The sequence below is a fragment of the Mustela lutreola genome, chromosome 2, assembly GCF_030435805.1.
Source record: "Mustela lutreola isolate mMusLut2 chromosome 2, mMusLut2.pri, whole genome shotgun sequence".
NCBI lineage: Eukaryota > Metazoa > Chordata > Mammalia > Carnivora > Mustelidae > Mustela > Mustela lutreola.
In genome coordinates, this window is record NC_081291.1 from 51,662,241 (window position 1) to 51,681,908 (window position 19,668).

The following is a 19,668-nucleotide window of genomic DNA, read 5'->3' on the forward strand; positions in this document are numbered from 1 at the left end:
CCCTATTATAATTACTTTGTGACACAAACAAGTCTGTGGGAAGAGAGAAATCTTACACCTGCTCAATCCATGCAGGACAACGCCCAGCCACCAGGTTAAGCCTGGGCAAAAAAGTCCCGCCCACAATCGAGAAGGAGCAACTCGACTTGGAGGCGATGACGAGATCGCGGGGGAGGGAGGGATTCTTCTAGGCCCAGGGCGGTCCTTAGGCGACAGGAGGCAGCAGAGAACTCCCATAAAGGTATTGCGGCACTCCCCTCCCCCTACCGAGAAGGGTGCGGCCTTCTCTCCGCCTCCTCCACTGCAGATCCCTCAGGATTGCAGCTCGCGCCGACTTTTGGAGAACATGCACCTCCCTCCCACAAACCAGCAAGACCGACCCCCGCTCTTTCCCCCACCCCCGCGACTCCGAGAGCAGATCCGGATCGTCTCGTCCTTCAAGCGGCGGACGCCCGGGGCGGAGCCGCGGTCGCCACCACCCAGAAGCCTCGGCCCAGCAGCCCGCCTCCGCCTTCAACGCGCGCTTCCTGCCACGTTGCGCAGGGGCGCGGGGCCAGACACTGCGGCGCTGGGCCTCGGGAAGGACCGTACCATCGACCGCCTCCCCGCCACCCCTGCTGACCCGCTCAGTGGTTTCGCTCATTTGGGACCCGAGCCAATGGCATGGGGCCTTTCCCCGGGCTTCAGCAACCAATCAGATGCCGAAGCTGAGCAGGCGGCGGGTAAACCGACTCCCTCCAAGGAAGGGGCGGGTGGCAGGACGCCAGCTCGGAGGCACTTTCACTGACCCTCCACCCCCCGCGGGAGGTCGACCGCGCCCGCTCCTCCAACTCTCTCCCCACCCCATCTACCTACCCATCCCACCCAGGGAGCAATGCGAGCGTGCCCAGGCGACTGCGCACTCCCGAGGCTGTAACTGACAGGCGCTTTACTCCAACCAAAACACGCCATTTGTGTTTTCACACACGGCGGGAGGAGAAGCGGCCAATCAGTAACAAGAGGTGAGCCGGAAGCGCTCCTCCCTGCATGAGCAATGGCTCCGTCTGGATTCGAGCCTTTTCCGCTCTTCTCCCTCCCCCTCTGGTTGCCGCAGGGCGGGCCATACTTCTGCCTGCCTCTGACCACCTCCTTCCCTTCCAGCCTAACAAACGTTATACTCCCTACTGCCCGCGGGGGAAAGCGACCCCTCTCTCTCCGTCAGACCGCCTCAACCACCCATCTCCCTCCGGTCCACCGGGCCCCCCTCCCACCAGAGTCCCGCTCCCCTACCTAGCCGAGGCTCTCTGAGGAGCCGGAGCCCCTGAGCACAGCCTCTTCTCTAGGCGGCCCCGGCGGCTTCCGCGGATTGGCGGCGAACTGACCAATGGGTGCGGGGCGGTGGGCGGAGAAGCCAATGGCGCGGCGGGAGGGGGCGTGTCCCGGGTGCCCCTGGCGCCGGCGGTGGGAATCCCCGTGCGGTCAGTGGCGTTTCCGCTCGGGCAGCGGGCTGAGTGAGCTGCCGCCGCCGCCGCCGCCGCCGCCGGGGGAGGGGCGGCCGCCGCCCGCCTGCGCTGAGAGACTCACGCAGCCCCAGTCCCGCCAGTCCGCCAACACTGTAGTGCCGGCCCCCCCTTCCTTCCCTGGCCCTTCCCCCTCCCCGCCTTTGGCTCGCTCCGCCTTTCTGCCCCCCACCCCCACTTCACGGGCACGGGCCATTCCCGGCCAGGAAACGCCGTGGCGCCGCGTTGGGCCTAACTCGAGTCCTGCTGCCTCCCGGGAGTGCTGTGCGCCGCAGCCCGGGCCCAGGCCCCGGCAGCGCCTGGGACAAGGTAAGGGTCCGACAGAAAAGAGAGACCTATTCTCACGACTGGGCCCTGGGGGAGGAAGGGTCACCTCCTCCGTCTCCCCGCGCTCGCTCTTCGGGACGTGGGCCTGGCCCTCTCCAGGCTTTTTACAGGAGGATGCTGCCCCTTCTCATCCCCCTCGCTGCCCCCCACACACCATTGCACCCCTATTTCCCAGGGAGAGAGGCCCCCTTCGTAATCTAGTCGACCCCACTCCCCTTTTCATGTCTTTCCTGGGTCAGGACGCTTCCCCTCCCCCACGCCTCTTCACCCCTTTTCCTGGGAACTGCCTACTCCACGTTTACCTTTTACTTGAGGATAGGCCTCTCCCTGCCCTTCTCTAAAAACGCACAGGCATACTTTTTTTCTCCTCTCCCCTAACCCCCACCCCAACCCCCTTTCGCGCGGCCTTGTGACAACTCTGATCTGGGGGAGGCCTCTATCCCCCCCTCCATAATGTTCCTGGACGCCTTCAGTATCGTTCTTGGGTCCCCATCTCAGATGATTGCTTCTTTTCCCACATTAAAGACGTTACCTTCGCCACCCCCACTTCACATTCTTGGGCATACAGTGGCGTATGCCCCCGTATCTGAGATAGCCTCATTGAATTTGTAGGGTTCGAGCCTGGAGTTGAGCCAGTTTGTGTCGTTTTTCCTGCCTTGGGCGTGGAGAGCGATCATTTGAGAACGTCCTTAAAAGCAGAAAAATTTACGCTTTATGAATTCCCTTTCCCTTTGCGTGGAAGCCAGGGATGTAAGGTGAATGGTGGTAAGAAAAAGCCCTGGTTTTTTAAGTAGGTGAATCGCACGAGAGGGAAAGTTGAACTCTTGGGAAAGCCCCTTCTATGCTAATTTATTCTATAGAGCGCCTTTGCTTGTCTGACTTAGAAGCAGTAACTGGTCTTTCCCTAGGATACTGATGCTGCAGCCAGCTCTGCTGGTCTGGGTCAGGGGTGCGTGTATGACCTGCATTTTCTGCTTTCTCATGTTACTTGTGCAATGTGTTCACCAGTAACTCATTTCTTACCCAGAGCTCAGGGTTCCATTGGGCTTTGTCTGTACTTTAGTACATTTCTCCAATTTTCTCCGTGGTCATAGTACTGAAGAGTCCTCAGGTTCTCTGGGAATTTCCTTTATAACTTGACTGAACAACTTGCTTTTAAATGACATATTTGTGATCAAGGTCATATTTACATTTTTTGTTGTTGAGCAGATGTTGCATAGCTGTACTTTTGATTGGGGAGGATCCAGCTGAGTTGAGTGTTTAGAGATTTTCAGGAGAATGTTTGTGAATTGCGAGAAAATTTCTTGATGGTTAATTTTATGTCATTAATGGTTTTAGGTCACTCTGAGAGAAAAGTTGTAAGTGGTAATTTTAGATGTGTGAAATGTGGATATGAGCAAGGACTGAAACAAGACTATTCACATAATCAGAGGTTTCTGGGCCTCTTGGAGGACACAGGATTTACTGGATTTCTTCCAGTTTTCTCAGGAGGATCATTAGTTTTCTAATGTTGCCCCAAATTCTGGCCCGTTATGGGATTAGAGTCTTCAAGGTTTACTCATACTATCATGTTTAGAAAAATGGATTATGTCCTTTGATAAGACACAGGGCTCTGTCTCTAGCTGCAAATTTAAATTTGACTATAAAGAGAGTGTTTGGGAAATTGGCCTTTTAAAGATGAAAACTTAATCTTCACTTCTTCGTTGCTGGCTTAATTTAAAAATGGATATTTGGAATTTATTTGGTGAATTTTGATTTTTTTTTGGTAAAAGGTTTTGGTTTAAAACTAAAAGGTTGACCTTAGGATTGTTTGGTTCTTAAACATAATTCCGGCCTTTCTGGTATAGAGCACTGGTCCAGAAAAAAGAAAAAAAAGAGTGTGTAAGGAGTGGGGGTGGGGTAAGGAGAAGGTTGTTCCTTTGGGTTGGATCACAGGGGTGAGTATACAAGGCAGCAGCAGCTGCTGGCTCTGGAGCTCTGGTTGCTACGTGAGAAGCTTGAGTAGTGCTGGCTGCTGTCTCCAGGGAAGGACAGCAGTGCAGCGTCCATTAATGCTGTTGGCTGCAGGGAGCTGCACTTAGGCGATGGCTGCTTCAGGACCAAGAAGAAACCTTGCTTTCCTGGGAATTTTGACTGCTGAGCTGGTTTTGCATTTTATTGGTGGGGAGATCAGGGTTAGCAATTCGTAACCTTCTACCCATTTATGGATATTAGCATCTGGAAAATGCATCATAAAGACTCTTCTTGTTTTGTTTTTGTTTTTGTTTTTTTGGCAGATTTTCACTTTTTGCCTGAGGATTTATGCTTGGATAGGTCTAAAAGTTCCATTAGAGTTTTAATTTTTCAATCCATTTAAAACCAAAGTAATAAGAATTTAAGGATCTTCCAGAGCACCAGAATGGGAAAACCCAGTTCTTTTTTCTGCAGCTGACATGTTTCCTCCATCACTTTAATTATTGAATTAATTTTGATATTTTGTTGTCTGTGTGCCTCCTTCCTTCTCTCAAGTTGTTAGGCCACATCTACCTTATGGAATAGATGTTTTGCTAACCATATTACTACATTTGGAATTGTAAACTCTAAAAAGAATGGCTCTTTTGGAATGATTTCTAAATATTAATCTCAAAAGTATATTCTTAATTTCTGTATTAGTATAGACTTCTCTCGACTAGATTATTCTTTTGGCATTTGACCTATAAAATTGATTTCACTATATATATGTCAGATGTAGTCTTGTAAGATCACAAGGATGTATGTTTGTCCATGATCCATTTGAATAAAGGACGGGCCAGAAGGAATACTCAGAAATCGAGTAAGTCTGGAGTACAGGATACTTGAAAAGATAGCATCTGAACCCCTTATATGATCTCTCCCCTTCCCCCTCAGCTCTTGCACATTAGGCAGATCTTTGATTAGGCACAACAGAGTATGGAAATACTTGAAGGAAAACCACCACCCAAATATACCACCACTTACATAGTATCTAACAGATGTCAATGTGTTTTCGTCCCCCCACCCCTCCAAAACTCTTGTATCCTACTTTTTCCCCCCAGAATTTTGATATTTTCAGTTTTGTGTAAATGTACTTAAATCCCACAATCATCTATAATGTGTAATCTGACTCTGGCATTTGTGGCAGGGAACCAAAAAGAATAAAAATGAGTTTTGTCATTCACAAATGTGGCTTGCATTGTCTCTCCGTGATACAAACCAGACTAATGAAATAGAACCTTTAATGAAAAATATTTTACGTGGGTCTCTTATTAGTATTACATAAAAGATGTCATATCAAATAAAGATGGTTTCACTCATAATGGCTGTTTAGCATAGCTTAGATATAAATGTAAATGTCTTTTAGTTTTAAATTACTACATAACATGAAAGTTACCTTATAAAATAATTGCTTTTTCACTTGTATTTTCTGTTGTTTGGAACCCTTTGTGATCTTGATGTAATCATTTTCTGAAAGATCATAGAGGCCCTTTTCATAGGATTTATTTAACAGTATGCTTGAAAATTTTTATATATTCTGATACTGTTTTGTGTCTAGGAACTTACATACTTTCTGAACTTATTCTGGCCTTTCTAGTGGAGGGTTGACATCTCATTTTTTGCTTTTGGATAGGGAAGTAATATATTGCAAAATGGAGATGTACAGACAACCACTCTTACCTTATCCTCTTCGTGTTGAGATAACTTAATGAAAGATAAGGCCACAGTTAACAATCATTGGATACATCTTATTATTAAAAATTTGATTGTGATCTAGAATAAAATTTTCTTCTAATTTCTGGTTCAGCTCTGGTGATTTGTCAGCTCAATCTGAAACTAAAAGGCTTAGAAGTGGTGAATTTTATTTATAAATAAACTTCCAGGTATTGAAAACTAAAACTTATTGATAGGGATATTTCTTTAAGACAGAACTTAACTTTGAACTCTGTAAAATATATAAGATAATGTATATTTAGTAATACAACTGGTAGTTATTTGAAATTTGATTAAAAACACCCTCTCAGGGGTGCTTGGGTGGCTCAGTTAGTTAAGCTTCCTGTTTGATATCACCTCAGGTCTGGATCTGCTCAGGTCAGTGAATTCAAGCCCTGTATTGGGCTCTGTGCTAGGTGTGGAACCTACTTGGGAAAAAATCCTTTCTGAGGCAGTCCTTAGAAAATAAATATAATGCGTCTGTAATAGACAAGGATTGGTACTGTTCCTTACTGCCAAAAATCCAAAATATGTGATGAAATGGTACTTTTAACCTCTAACTTGCTGTAGCAATTGATCACTCTTGTGGTAAAGATTCAGAGAAATTCATGAAAGATAGAATACCATTTCTTTCATTTATCAATATGTATTTTGTTAAATCATTTAGAATCTTATGAAAAGTGTCCTATTGTATATTCATTTCTAAATTGATATCCAGTAATGGGGGGGAGGAACCGTTAGAAAGCATCACTTTAGAAAAAGCTCTTAACACTTTATGAAGGAAACCATGAGAGATAATAAAGAAACAATGAAGCTAAACCTCAGCCTACTTTATAGGAGCCTTCACTGAGCAAAGGATTTGTAATCCCATCCTGTCTTACTCAGTTTTTCCATCATATTGATTTTGTTTGCTGAATACCTCAAGGAGAGATGTAAGGGTCATGTTAAATATCTTTGATATAAAGGCAAGGAAAAGGAATTTTTTGCATATTGGAATAGTATAGTCGTATTGTTAAAACACTAAGAATATTAGCGAGTTTTGCTTTATGTATATGAGTGTTGGTTTGGTCTGATGGCTTTCTCTTCTGTGCTTTGCTGTCTTCCTTGTAGTCTGAGAATTTTCAGAGTTTAGATGGCAAATTGAAGTAGTGAGAATCATTTCCTAAGCTATGTTGGTTATGTATATACACCCAGAGCTGGGGATACGCTTTGGCCTATGTTATAAATCATAAAATAAGGAGTGAATATAAGAATTTGTAAGAATTTGTTTCTGTCTGGGGATTCAAGTTTTTGATGTGCTACCTAATCAAGGGAAAATGCCGAATTCCTTGCTGCTCTGCTTGAAAAATAGATGGAAGCATGGGAGGAGCCTGAGACTTCTGCAGCAGGATTTGGTCTGAGTAGAAAAGGAAGATTTTTGTTTCAAATTGCCAGCTGCTTATGTCAGACTGACTCCCTTATTATGCTTTTAGTTGGCCTGTCAATATGGCCAAACAGCTAGATAAGTGCGGGGCAGGACAAAGGGCTCTTTACACAGCAGGGAGGCAGTGTTGGTGGGGGAAGGGCAAGAGGTAGGAAAGGCAGGAGGAGGAGGTTCTTTTCCCTGGGAGATTATTCAGTTTGGCATACAATTAAAGAAATCATTTATAGTTCTCACTCCAGCATTGAATTTGTGCCAACTATATAGTCTTAACCCCAAATTTAGTATGTCTCTGAATATCGGGTAGGGACCCATAAAAAACTAAAGCTTTTTATTGGTTAAAAGAAAACAAATCCCATGCACTCCACCCTCCTAAATATAAGCCACCTCCTGAGGAAACCAGTTCTAGAGCATCTGACAGCTGAATTCTCGTTAAGAAATGAAAATGAATATTTTACCTGCATAAAACTTTCATGTTTCAATATATATATATATATATATATATATATATATAGTCTTTATTTAGATTGGGATTAGACCAGAATAGGTAGAATAATTTGTTTCACTTTGTGAAGTAGTTGCATATTGTTAGCTCCAATTTTATTTTATTTTTTAAGATTTTATTTGTTTAAGTAATCTCTACACCCAGTGTGGGGCTTGAACTCATAACCTCGTGATCAAGAGTTACATGCTCTACCTACAAGCCAACCAGGTGCCCCTGTTAGCTCCAGTTTTAGACCAGTAATATGGAGAGCACCCTACAGGATATGAGTGTTGGATTGCCATCGTAGAAAATGCTTACTGAAGAAAGGCTCCTTATTTGTCTCATCCCTACTTCTTGGAGAACCTAATACTCCTTGGAAATTACTCCCAAGGTGCCCTCTCCCCTTTTTAGGTTAGGCACAACCTAGTTTAGTACATTTATACTCAGCTCCCAAGCAGAAAGTGGGGTGGTTGCATCTAGCTTGTTAGAATAATATGAATCATGGAGTTGGAAGAGATTTGGCAGTTACCTGGCTCTTAAGCAAAATCACAATGAAATATTTCAAAGCTTGGGCCCTTTTTGAAGTTCTGTTTTGTTTTTAAGATTTTTTTTTTTTTTTTTTTTAAAGATTTTATTTATTTATTTGACAGAGAGAGATCACAAGTAGGCAGAGAGGCAGGCAGAGAGAGAGGAGGAAGCAGGCTTCCTGCTGAGCAGAGAGCCAGACGTGGGGCTCGATCCCAGGACCCTGGGATCATGACCCGAGCCGAAGGCAGAGGCTTTAACCCACTGAGCCACCCAGGCGCCCCAAGATTTTATTTATTTATTTGACAGAGACACAGCGAGAGAGGGAATGCAAGCAGGGGAAGTGGGAGAGAGAGAAGCAGGCATCCTGTCTGCTGCTCATGGAGCCCAATGCAGGGCTGGATCCCAGGACCTGGGATCATGACTTAAGCCAAAGGCAGGTGCTTAATGACTGTGCCACCCAGGCGCCCCTCTTTTTGAAGTTTTTATTAAAATGTTAAACTTGTGTTCCAAACAGTATTTTTAGTTAGTTTTATTTATGTATGTATTTTTTAAGATTTTAAGAAATCGCTACACCAACCCTGGGGCTCGAATGAATCCACAACCCTGTGATCAGGAGTGCATGCTCCACTGATCCAGCCAGATGCCCCTATTTCTAGTTACTTTTAAAATAAATGTCAAACAGTACATGTATGCCAGTTCCTTCAAAAACAATACGGATAAAAGAATTGCATTCACATATAAATTAGATTAGCAGTTATTGGAACTAAAAAAGATTCCTCTTTTATAAAGGACTGTATGCTAAGGTTTTTTAAAATGCTTAATATATTTTAAGAGAATTTAGATTTTGGAAATAATTGGTTTGAACTGTTTTCCAAGAGTGTACATCTGTTACTTGCATTGAGGTACCACCTGTGTTGCAGTGTTATTAAACTAGCCTTAAAGCTTTGCCTTCTATCCAAACTGTGCAGGCAAAGATAAAGTGAACTGGTAACTTTTGCTCATGGTTTTGGACCTTGTGACTGTTAGCAAAGAAGGGATGTTTTAGATTAACAGAAAAAAATGGTCTTTAATGCACTTTTTTTTTTTTTTAAGATTTTATTTATTTGACAGAGAAATCACAAGTAGGCAGAGAGGCAGGCAGGGAGAGAGTGGGAACCAGGCTAGGCTCTCTGCTGAGCCCTGACATCATGAGCTGAGCTGAAGGCAGAGGCTTAACCCATTGAGCCACTCACGTGCCCCTTTAACGCACATTCTAATATTAAGCAAACCTGATCAAGCTTTGTGTCATTTCCCTCTGTAAAAGAAAGATGTGTATTACCCACTTAACATTTTTTTTTAAAGACTTTATTTATTTATTTTACACAGAGAGAGAGCACAAGCAGGGAGAGCAGCAGAGGGAGAGAGAGAGAAGCAGGCTCTTTGCTGAGCAGGGAGCCTAAGGTGGGACTTGTTCCCAGGACCCTGGAATCATGACCTGAGCTGAAGGCAGACACTTAACCGACTGAGCCACCCAGGCTCCCAACATCATATTTTAGTATGTAATAGCTTTTGCAGTAATGATACAATGTTTTGACCTGAAAAGGAAAATCTGAGTGACTAATTTCAATTGCCATTAGTTAGAAGGTTTTTTTATTAGTGAAATAGCAACAACATGAAGTTTAATGAACTATATTTTATATTACCATAAAAATTTAGGGTAGTCATTTCTTCTCTTTATAATTTGCTCACGTGGATTATTTCCATAGATTTGTGGGATGAAAATAGAAGCCATCTAGCTCAAAACCTGACCTCCATTCCAGGTCGTTTTCTCTACATGAACCTCATTGCTAGCATTAGAGTAAACATCTTTTCACACACATATGCATGTACACATAAACCCCTCTTCCCAAATAACTAGAAATCTCTTCATCTTGAGTCCTTGAGCTGCTATTACCTGAATCTTGCCAGAGGCTCTAAAAAGTTTGGGGAGTGGTGAGAGGGGCAAATTTTGATCCCAGAGGTTTTGATAACTGCTTTGGTTCCCCGAACAGCTAATCTGATTTTCAGTGAGATCTCCAGCAGTAGACGAGAATGGAGGTGAAACACAGCATTGTACCTCATCTTGCCTGTGCAGCTGCTCCACCTTATTTCCTGCTATTATTATCTCACAACGGCTCTCCCCAGCAAAAAAGGAACTAGGACAAAGGGGGAAAATTGGATGGACTCATAGGATTTTTTATTATGGTTAGGTTGTGGCTTTGTTTATATGTATTTATGTACAAAGTTAATTTTTTCTTAAAAGTCAGTAGTGAAAGAGATTTTATAACTTCAATATCTTCCACTTTGTTTCTTAATAAACCATTTCAGATTCTTAGCCTTACAGGGAAAAAAAAATGTTTTTAAGCATATTTAATTTCATTGGCTATTCACACAGTCATTATTACCACCAGATGCCACTTCATTAACTTGAAGAAAGGGAGAAATCTCTTATATGGATAATGTTTGCAATTTTATTGGGAATTACTTATTTGTGTAACATAGACCTATGACTAAAATAAGGTTAAAAGTTAAAACTTTATATATGTTTATCCCTTTACCTTAGTGGAGGTGAAATTGTTTGCATACAAATTTTTCATCCCTCAGTTCTTTCTTCAAGCTGCATAATTTATTTTTCTTCAAGCCTTCTCTTTCCTATATCACCACCCCAAACAAAATTTATTTTTATCATTTTTGTCTTCTGATGCTGAGATTTTCCCCACTCCTGAATTATGAAGAGTCAAATAAAACCCAGTAATCTAATAAGTTGTGTGTACTGCTGAGTAATAGTAAGGGATTATTTCATAACTCTTTAGAAATTATGATCTGGTTAGGATGTTCTAGTATCATGTTAGCATATTTTGTATTGTTAACATGTTAATTTTAACATATGTCCATATGGATCTCATTGTTTGATATTTGCACCCATTGTTTGTCATTTTGTATGAGGTTGTTGTAGTCCTTTTCCCCCTCCCCCTCTGGTCTCCATGGTTTTTTATTCTGGCCCTGTTAAAATCTTTGGCCTATGTTGGAAAATTCTGTTTCTTTCTGCCAACCTCAGTGCATGCCACAACACATACAATTTGTACTCTCACATCTCTATGAAGGAGGATGATCTCTAGTTAATAAGCAACTGTTAGGGCATTCGCAGTATCCAAGGAGGGTTTTATTTAAGCGGAAGGACCTGTTGGCAGTTAGACTGCATATGCATTTATGTTACATTTTCCTTTATTAATGCAGGCTGTTGAGAGTTGACTTGTTTTATAAGAGTAACCAGACAGAAGGGGAAGAGACACAGTTAGGATATCGTTACTTTAAAAAAAAAAAAATGTTTATTATGATAAAGTTTGGGTTAGACTCTAAAGGGCACTTTTTTAAACTTTAGTTCTAAAGACAAAAGATTTTAACCTCCTAAAATAGAACAAAGAAAAAAGGGCTTTTAGGGCCGTATGATTGATTGCATGCCAAATGTAATTGCATTAGATTGTTGTATGAATGCATACATTTTTATTTTCTCAATTTCTGTGGTGCAAATTACTGTGGCCACACAAATTAAATGTCTCTGTGTGCATAGCCTGAAAAATATTAAGTAGAATGACCAATAAATAATAGGAAGGTCTGAGGAAAATGTAGAAGCAAGTCCAAATTTTTGAAGTCTCTTTTTAATTATTTCTGTTCTTGCTAGACATGTTTAGTTTTATTTATGACAGTTAGAATTTCAATGTCAAACAAAATAGTAGTAGTAGAACAAAATAAGGGTAGGTTGACATGGTATCGGTGCACATTTTAGGATGAGGCTGAAATTGACGTGTATTATTACATATATTCACATTTAGACTACTTTTTAATTGGAAAAAGTTGACCCAATATTTGAAAACCTATGAAGTGGCATAAAATACTCACAGATTAAATGGGTAGTTACTTTATTAGTGGCTCATTATATAAGCAATACTAAAACCAGATGTTTACTAAAAATCCCCCCAGGGTCGCCTGGGTGGCTCAGTTGGTTAAGCGACTGCCTTTGGCTAAGCATGATCCTGGAGTCCTGGGATTGTCCCACATCGGGCTCCCTGCTCAGCAGGAAGTCTGCTGCTCCCCGTGACCTCTCTCCTCTCATGTTCTCTCTCTTTCATTATCTCTCTCTTCTTCTCAAATTAATAAATAAAATATTTTTAAAAATCCCCCCAAGGGGCGCCTGGGTGGCTCAGTGGGTTAAAGCCTCTGTCTTCAGCTCGGGTCATGATCTCAGGGTCCTGGGATCGAGCCCCACATCAGGCTCTCTGCCGAGCTGGGTACCTGCTTCCCCTTTTCTCTCTGCCTACTTGTAATTTCTATCTCTCTGTCAAATAAATAAATACAATCTTTAAAAAAAAATTTTTTTTTAAAAATCCCTCTAAATTAGGCTAGCATCATTTATGGAGATTTGAATTTACTGTAGCCAAACTGCTTAGAACAAAACAAGTAGGTAATAATGCCAACCCCAAGGCTCTTACTTTGGAGTCTTGGCTAGTTGACCTGACCCAAATGTTTTTACCTCACTCTTCCTAACTTAACTGCTAGGTCACTAAGATTTGAAGTGTTACTGGGAATAAGGTATCTGTTCATCAACTAAGTAGGAGTCTTAGCCGGCCATGTGTGGAGGCCCATGGGAAGACTTGTATTTTAAGAGAAGCAAAGCTCTTGAATAGGTGCAACTTTCCCTTCATAGTTTATCATGAATCGTTGGTATGAAAAGGAATGGCTTGAAGTTTGTAGAATAAACTTGAGCAACAAGAAGAGACATAGACATCCCTCTTTATGAAGTAACTGTGTGCCAGGCACGAAAGAGGAAAAAATTTTATAGAATACTTTGGTTTTTCTGTCCTTTATAATATTCAGAATGTGTTTCTTTGGAAAATCATTACTCAGAGGACTGAGGTGAATATCTTTTGTGAAAACAGTAAAAAATAATAATAATGAACTTTTATAGGTAGAGTGACTGTGTGTCTCAATTTCCCTGGGACAGTCCTGGTTTAGGCCTACCACATAATTAGTAATAGCCCCTCTTTCACTCTCAGAAATGGCCCACTTGGGACCATAAATTATATGCTCACCCTAATTATAGAGGATCATGGAACTTTTCTTGACTACATAGCAACCCAGTTTTCTTTTATATAGCTCTTTGATTCTCCTCTCTGCTAGGATTTATCTGTTGGCCTGTCTGAACCCCTATTTCCACATGAGCAGTTCTTGGAGCACTTTTTTTCCTTTTAGTTCTTGGTGAGGGAGTGGGTATATTTAGATTTGATAATTACAAATACAGTGAAATAGAGGGAAAAGAAAAGTGGATTTCCTTTGGATTTTATTTAAATCCAAATAACCCATTTGGGGGTGCCTGGGTGGCTTAGTCGGTTAAGCATCTGCCTTTTGCCTTTGGCTCAGGTCGTGATCACAAGGTGCTGGGATAAGGCCCACGTTGGGCTCACTGCTCAGTGGGGAGTCTGCTCGAGGATTCTCTCTCTGCGCTAGTGCGTGCTCTCTCTCTCTCTCTCACTGTCTCTTTGCTCTTTCTCTCTCGATCAAATAAATCTTTTTTTTTTTAAGTTACATAGTAGCTTATCTATGTGATGTTAAGCCTCCTCACCTGGATCAACCATTCTTAAACTTTATGCTCTTAAAAATTGAAAGCCCCAAGGAGATTCCAAAGGTTATATTGAGATTTACCAGATTAGAAATTGAAACAAAAAATTTTATCAACTAATTTTAAAATAATTGTAATAAATCCTGCTAACATAAATGACATATATTTCCACAATTTTTAGAAAGGGGCATTGTTTTACATTTTTGCAAATCTCTTCAATGTCTGACTTAATAGAAAACAGCTGGCTTTCTCACAGCTGCTTCTGCATTTAATTTGTTGTGATAAGTTGTTTTGGTTAAGACTGAAGAAAAACTGGCCTCACACTGATACGTAGTTGAAAAGAGAAAGATTTCACATACCCTCTGAAAGAATCTTGGGAACTTCAGCAGTTCTCAAACCACACCTTAGGAACAATGGGCCTAGATCCATTATTTCCTTTATGGTTGCAAAATGGTGATATTTTATCACTACCTCATTTATTTTCTGTAGTACTCCCTCTTGTATATTTGGTTATCCTAAGGTACATTTTGAATGCAAAATGAAAGATCAGTGGGGTTTTTTCCCCCCTCTTAACAGTTCAAAATAATGGATTGGTAACCTAGCGGCCTCCATGGGTGATTAGTGAGGTGTTATTATTGTGTACTGTGGTCTGAAATATGTTTGGTATGTTTCAGTCCCTTGCAGTTATTATTTTTGACATTCAAATTGTCCCGCATTTGGCTTTTGTCTTCTCATTCTCAGTTGTTTCCTGGCTTATTATTTTTTTGATTGGTTCCTTGCTTTCTAGTATGACAGGATGTTCCAGGATCATTCTGTACATTTCCTGCCCCAAACCTGGAATTACTCATTTCTGCAACTCACTGGTTTCTTTTGGGGGAAATGGTACCTAGAGACCACAGTATGGGTACTAGGAATGTTTATTGCTCTTGCGTTGGTCCTTGTTTCTAGATCTTTTCAATGAAAAGGACTAAAAAATGTTTTTTCTTCTTTTGTTTCTTTTAAAAAATGCCAGTTGTTGGTATTTGGTAACTTTTATTTGAAATTCAGTACTGCATCATTTTTTCCCCTAATCCCAGTGTCACTAACACCAGTGCCATTACTCTTTGCTTTGTCCCACATTGCGTACACAGCAGTTTTAGAATGCTTGAACAATATGATTACTGGAAAGTGAGTTTGTTTATACTCTTAGAATGTATCCCTCTAAGGATATGCTGTCAAATTATGTTTTAAAATCACTTGGGGGCGCCTGGGTGGCTCAGTGGGTTAAAGCCTCTGACTTCGGCTCAGGTCATGATCCCAGGGTCCTGGGATCGAGCCCTGCATCGGGCTCTCTGCTCAGCAGGGAGCCTGCTTCCCCCTCTCTCTCTGCTTGTCTCTCTGCCTACTTTTGATCTCTGTCTGTCAAATAAAATAAAGAAAATCTTTTAAAAAAAAAAATCATTTGGAATAATTCCTTTCCATGTGACCATGCCACCAACTTGATACACTGAGGTTAATTTTTGTTTCAACTTAATCTCAGACTTTTCAGGGATTACTTTTTGTTTTATTATTATGTAAAATAGTATTACTAAGTGAAATGTACAAGTCTGCATGTAGTTAGGGAAATCCAGTTTACAGTCCTTCCCCCCTGTTCTTTTTTTTTTTTTTTTTTTTTTTTTTTTTTTAACATATTATTTGCTTCAGGGGTACAGGTCTGAATCATTAGTCTTACACAGTTCATCATAGCGCATACCCTCCCCCAGTGTCCCTAACCCAGCCACCCTATATCTGCCCCCTGCCCCCCAGCAACCCTCAGTTTGCTTCCTGAGATTAAGAGTCTTATGGTTTGTCTCCCTCCCAGGTCCCATCTTGTTTCATTTTTTTCCCCTCCTTACCCCCCATGAACCCCATGCCCTGCCTCTCAAATTCCTCATATCAGAGAGATCTTATGATAATTGTCTTTCTCTGATTGACTTATTTTGCTTAGCATAATACCTTCTAGTTCCATCCACATCATTGCAAATAGCAATATTTCATGTCTTTTGATGGCTGCATAGTATTCCATTGTGTGTGTATACCACCTCTTTATCCATTCATCTGTTGATGAACATCTAGGTTCTTGCCATAGTTTGGCTATTGTTCCACCCTATTCTTTTCCTGACGCTGTATGTAAGGCTTGACAGATTCATCATGAATATTTATTTTGTCATAATATTTCTATTATAACACAAAAATCATTTAATTTACTAAAATTGTCAGCCTCTAGATTTTTCAGTAACTAATAATTATTTTTAGTCCATGGAAGAAGATCATGGACTTTTCCATGACTGGTTCTTCTAGGAACCAGAATTTCTTGCTTTAATTTATAATTCAAGATAAGAAACTTCCTTTCTCTAGTAAAAATTATCTCTCTTGAAATGCTAGATCATTTTCCATTTGTCTCTGATGATTTCAAGTACTTAAACCTGACTACCACTTGGGGCACTGGTACTTGTAGAAAGCTGTTCAATTAACATTCCTTGAATGGTTCCCTCTTAGACCTGAAAATAGACAGTATCTTAGATAGGATGTCATCTTCTCTTTAACATTGTCATTTAAAATTCAAATTACTTGATTTTATAAGTCTGAAATATTAGATCTTTTAAAATCATAAACCTGTTGAATATGAAATCTGTTTTATCCTTTTGAACTAAAAGAAGTAACATTAACATATTTCAGCAGTGTGTGTCACATTATAATATAGTTATAGGCTAAAAAATATTAAATCAGGATATGTCAGATGTGAAGCAATAGTGATTAAAAATGTGAAGATTCTAAAATTGGATAGACCAAGATTCAGATTCTAGTTTTCTGTTTTCTTGTTTTTAGTCTTGGACAAGATCCTTAACTTGGTGAGTTTTCTCTGGCTAAATAGGAGTAGTACATTACTCATAAACTTGTGGGCATTTCATGAGCTAATGCATGTAAAGTAATTGAAGAAACCGTGGTTTGTATAAAATAAGCATCCAGTAAATGTTAGCTTTTATTTTGGAAGTTATTGTTGTTAGGAATATTTGATCGATTCTGGTATCTTCACCTTGGGATAAGTAATGATTTCATGCTATAAATGGAGCACCTAATTTTCATGATTCCATTGGTTATATGAAAAGAATTAACTGTTTAGCAGAGGAATAATTGGTGTACCGCAAATTTGTTTGAGGCTTCTGACTTGACAGACGTATTGGTATTTACAATACAAATGCATTTATAAATATCACATTAAGAAATTTATACTGGAGGGGCATCTGGGTTGCTCACTAGCGTCAGCCTTTGGCTCAGGTCATGATCCCAGCGATCCTGGGATCAAGCCCCACATCAGGCTCCCTGCTCGCTGGGAAGCCTGTTTCTCCCTCTACCCCAGCTTGTGTTCCCTCTCTCGCTGTGTCTCTCTCTGTCAAAAAGAATAAAATAAAGATTTATTTTTTAAAAAAATTTATACTAGAAAAGGGAGTTTTAAAGAAAGCTTTTCAGGATCCAAGGTCCTTTTCAGACATGAGCATTTGAAGTGATTTCAGTGGCTCATAGGCTGACCAAAGTTAAAGGAATTTTTTTACCTTTAGAATTTCAGGATACATCTGCCTTTTCAGATAAAGCTGTGTACCACCAGATTGCTCATAAATTTTGGTATTTAGGATAGTGTGTGTTTTTAATCTTTATTGAGATAATTAACAAATAAAATTGTACTGTATTGCATACAACATGATGATTTGATTGTACATTGTGAAAAGATTCCAACAATTGAGTTAATTAACACATTCATCCCTCACATATGTATCCCAGCTTTTGGGGGGGGATGGTAAGAAACCTGAAGTTCTGATCTCTTAGCAAATTTCAACTTTGCAATATGGTATTATAAACTATAGTCACTGTGTAACTACCTTATCTAGTGTCTATCTTAGATCCTCAAGCCTTATTCATCTCTGTAACTGGAAGTTTGTACCCTTTTACCAGTCTCTCCCCATTTCTCCTGCACCCCAGCCCAACACCCACCATTGTACTCTGATTCAGTAAGTTCAATTTTTTCTTTTTAAAGTAATTCCAAATGTAAGTGATGCTATGCAGTATTTTTCTTTCTCTGGCTTATTTCATGAAGCACAAGCCTCTCCAGGTTTGTTCATGTCATCAACAAATGACAGGATTTCCTTTTTTTATGGCTGAACAATATTCCATTATAGGTAAGTAGATGAGTATCCCATTTTTTAATCCAGTCATCTTTTTTGTTTTTAATTTTATTTAGTTATTTGATAGAAAACACAAGCAGGTGGAGTAGCAGGCAGAAGGAAAGGGTGAAGCAGGCTCCCTGCTGAGTAAGGAGCCTGACATGGGGCTCAATCCCAGGATCCTGGGATCATGATCTGAGTCGAAGGCAGTTGCTTAATCACCTGAACCACCCAGGCGCCCCAATCCATTCATCTTATAACAGACTTTTAGATTGTTTCCATACCTTAGCTGTTGTGAATAATGCTCCTGTGAACATGGGAGTACAGGTATCTCTTCAAGATAGTGATTTTGTTTTCTTTGGCTGTATTCCCAGAAGTGGGATTGCTGTATCATATGGTAGTTCTATTTTTAATTTCTTGAGGAGCCTCCATACTGTTTTCCATAATGACTGTACCAGTTTACATTACCACCAACAGGGTACAAGGGTTCCTTTTTTTCTGCATCTTCACTAGCTTTTGTTATCTCTTGTTTGATAATAGCCTTCCTAACAGGTGCCAGGTGATATCTCTTCATGGTTTTGAATTGCATTTCCTTGATAAGTGATGTTGAGACCTTTCAAGGGCCTGTTGGCCATTTTTATGTCTTATTTGGGAAGATGTCTATTCAGGTCCTTTGCCCATTTTTTAATTGGGTTTTAATTGTTTTTTTGTGTGTGTCTGTGCTATTGAGTTGTAAGAATTTTGGGCAGGCGGAGTTATATGGGTTTCTTGGATATTTTTGTTATCCACCCCATATCAAATATGTGGTTTGCAAATATTTTCTCTCATTCCATAGGTTGCCTTTTTATTTTGTTGATGGTTTCCTTTTCTGTGCAGAAGCTTTTAGTTTGATGTAAACCTACTTGTTTATTTTTTTATTTTGTTGCCCTTGTTTTCAGTGTTGAATCCCAGAATCATTAACAAAATCAATGACAAGGACCTTGCACCCTACAGTTTTAGATATTACATTCAAGTTTAATCCATTTTGAGTTGATTTCTGTGTATTGTGTAGAATAGGGGTCTAGTTTCATTCTTTTGCATGTGGAGTTTCCATTTTCCCAGCACCATTTATTGAAGAAACTGCCCCTTCCCCACTGTATATTCTTGGTGCCTTTGTTGAAAACTAATTGAAAAAATGTGTGTATACAGTGTATGTACTATGATATAGTATACTGTATATAGCATAGTACATATATATATGCACACACACATACAAATGCCATATATGTGTGGATATATGTGTGGATTTATTTAAATATATATGGAGTTATTTCTGGGCTCTCTTTTTTTTATTTGACAGAGAGAGAGAGATCACAAGTAGGCAGAGCAGCAGGCAGAGAGGGGAGGGAAGCATGCTTCCTGCTAAACAGAGAGTCCAGTGTGGGGCTCAATCCCAGGACCCCGAGATCATGACCTGAGCTGAAGGCAGAGGCTTAACCCACTGAGCCACCCAGGTGCTCCTTTTTCTGGGCTCTCTTTTCTGTTCCATTGATGTATGTGTGTGCTTTTATGCCGATACTATACTTTTTGATAACTACAGCTTTGTAATATAGTTTGAAGTCCAGAATTGTGCTGTCTCCAGCTTTCTTGTTCTATTTCAAGACTCTTGGCTATTCAGAGTCTTTTGTGGTTTCATAGGAGGAATTTTGGGATTTGTTTTTTCCTATTACTGTGAAAAATGCCATTGGAATTTTGAAAGGTATCACATTGAATCTATAGATCACTTTGGATAGTATGGACATTCTTCCGAGATCAGACGAGATCGGGCGCGTTCAGGGTGGTATGGCCGTAGACTGGACATTCTAAAAGTATTAATTCTTCCAATATATGAGCATGGACTATGTTTCCATTCA

At 40.6% G+C, this 19,668-nt stretch overlaps 1 protein-coding gene across 15 annotated transcripts in view; it reads left to right on the top strand.

Annotated features, from left to right (window-relative positions):
* Positions 1–1,459: 1,459 nt before the first annotated feature.
* The window catches only part of SETD5 (SET domain containing 5), an 84,848-nt gene continuing 66,639 nt past the window's right edge, over positions 1,460–19,668 (top strand). For 8 of the 15 annotated variants that reach the window (XM_059161581.1, XM_059161579.1, XM_059161586.1 and 5 more), the window contains exon 1: positions 1,461–1,808. The gene's annotated coding sequence lies outside the window, so the exon portion shown is untranslated. Of the gene's footprint in view, positions 1,809–19,668 lie in introns of all 15 variants that reach the window. The other 7 variants (XM_059161587.1, XM_059161590.1, XM_059161594.1 and 4 more) reach the window with 2 other exon arrangements.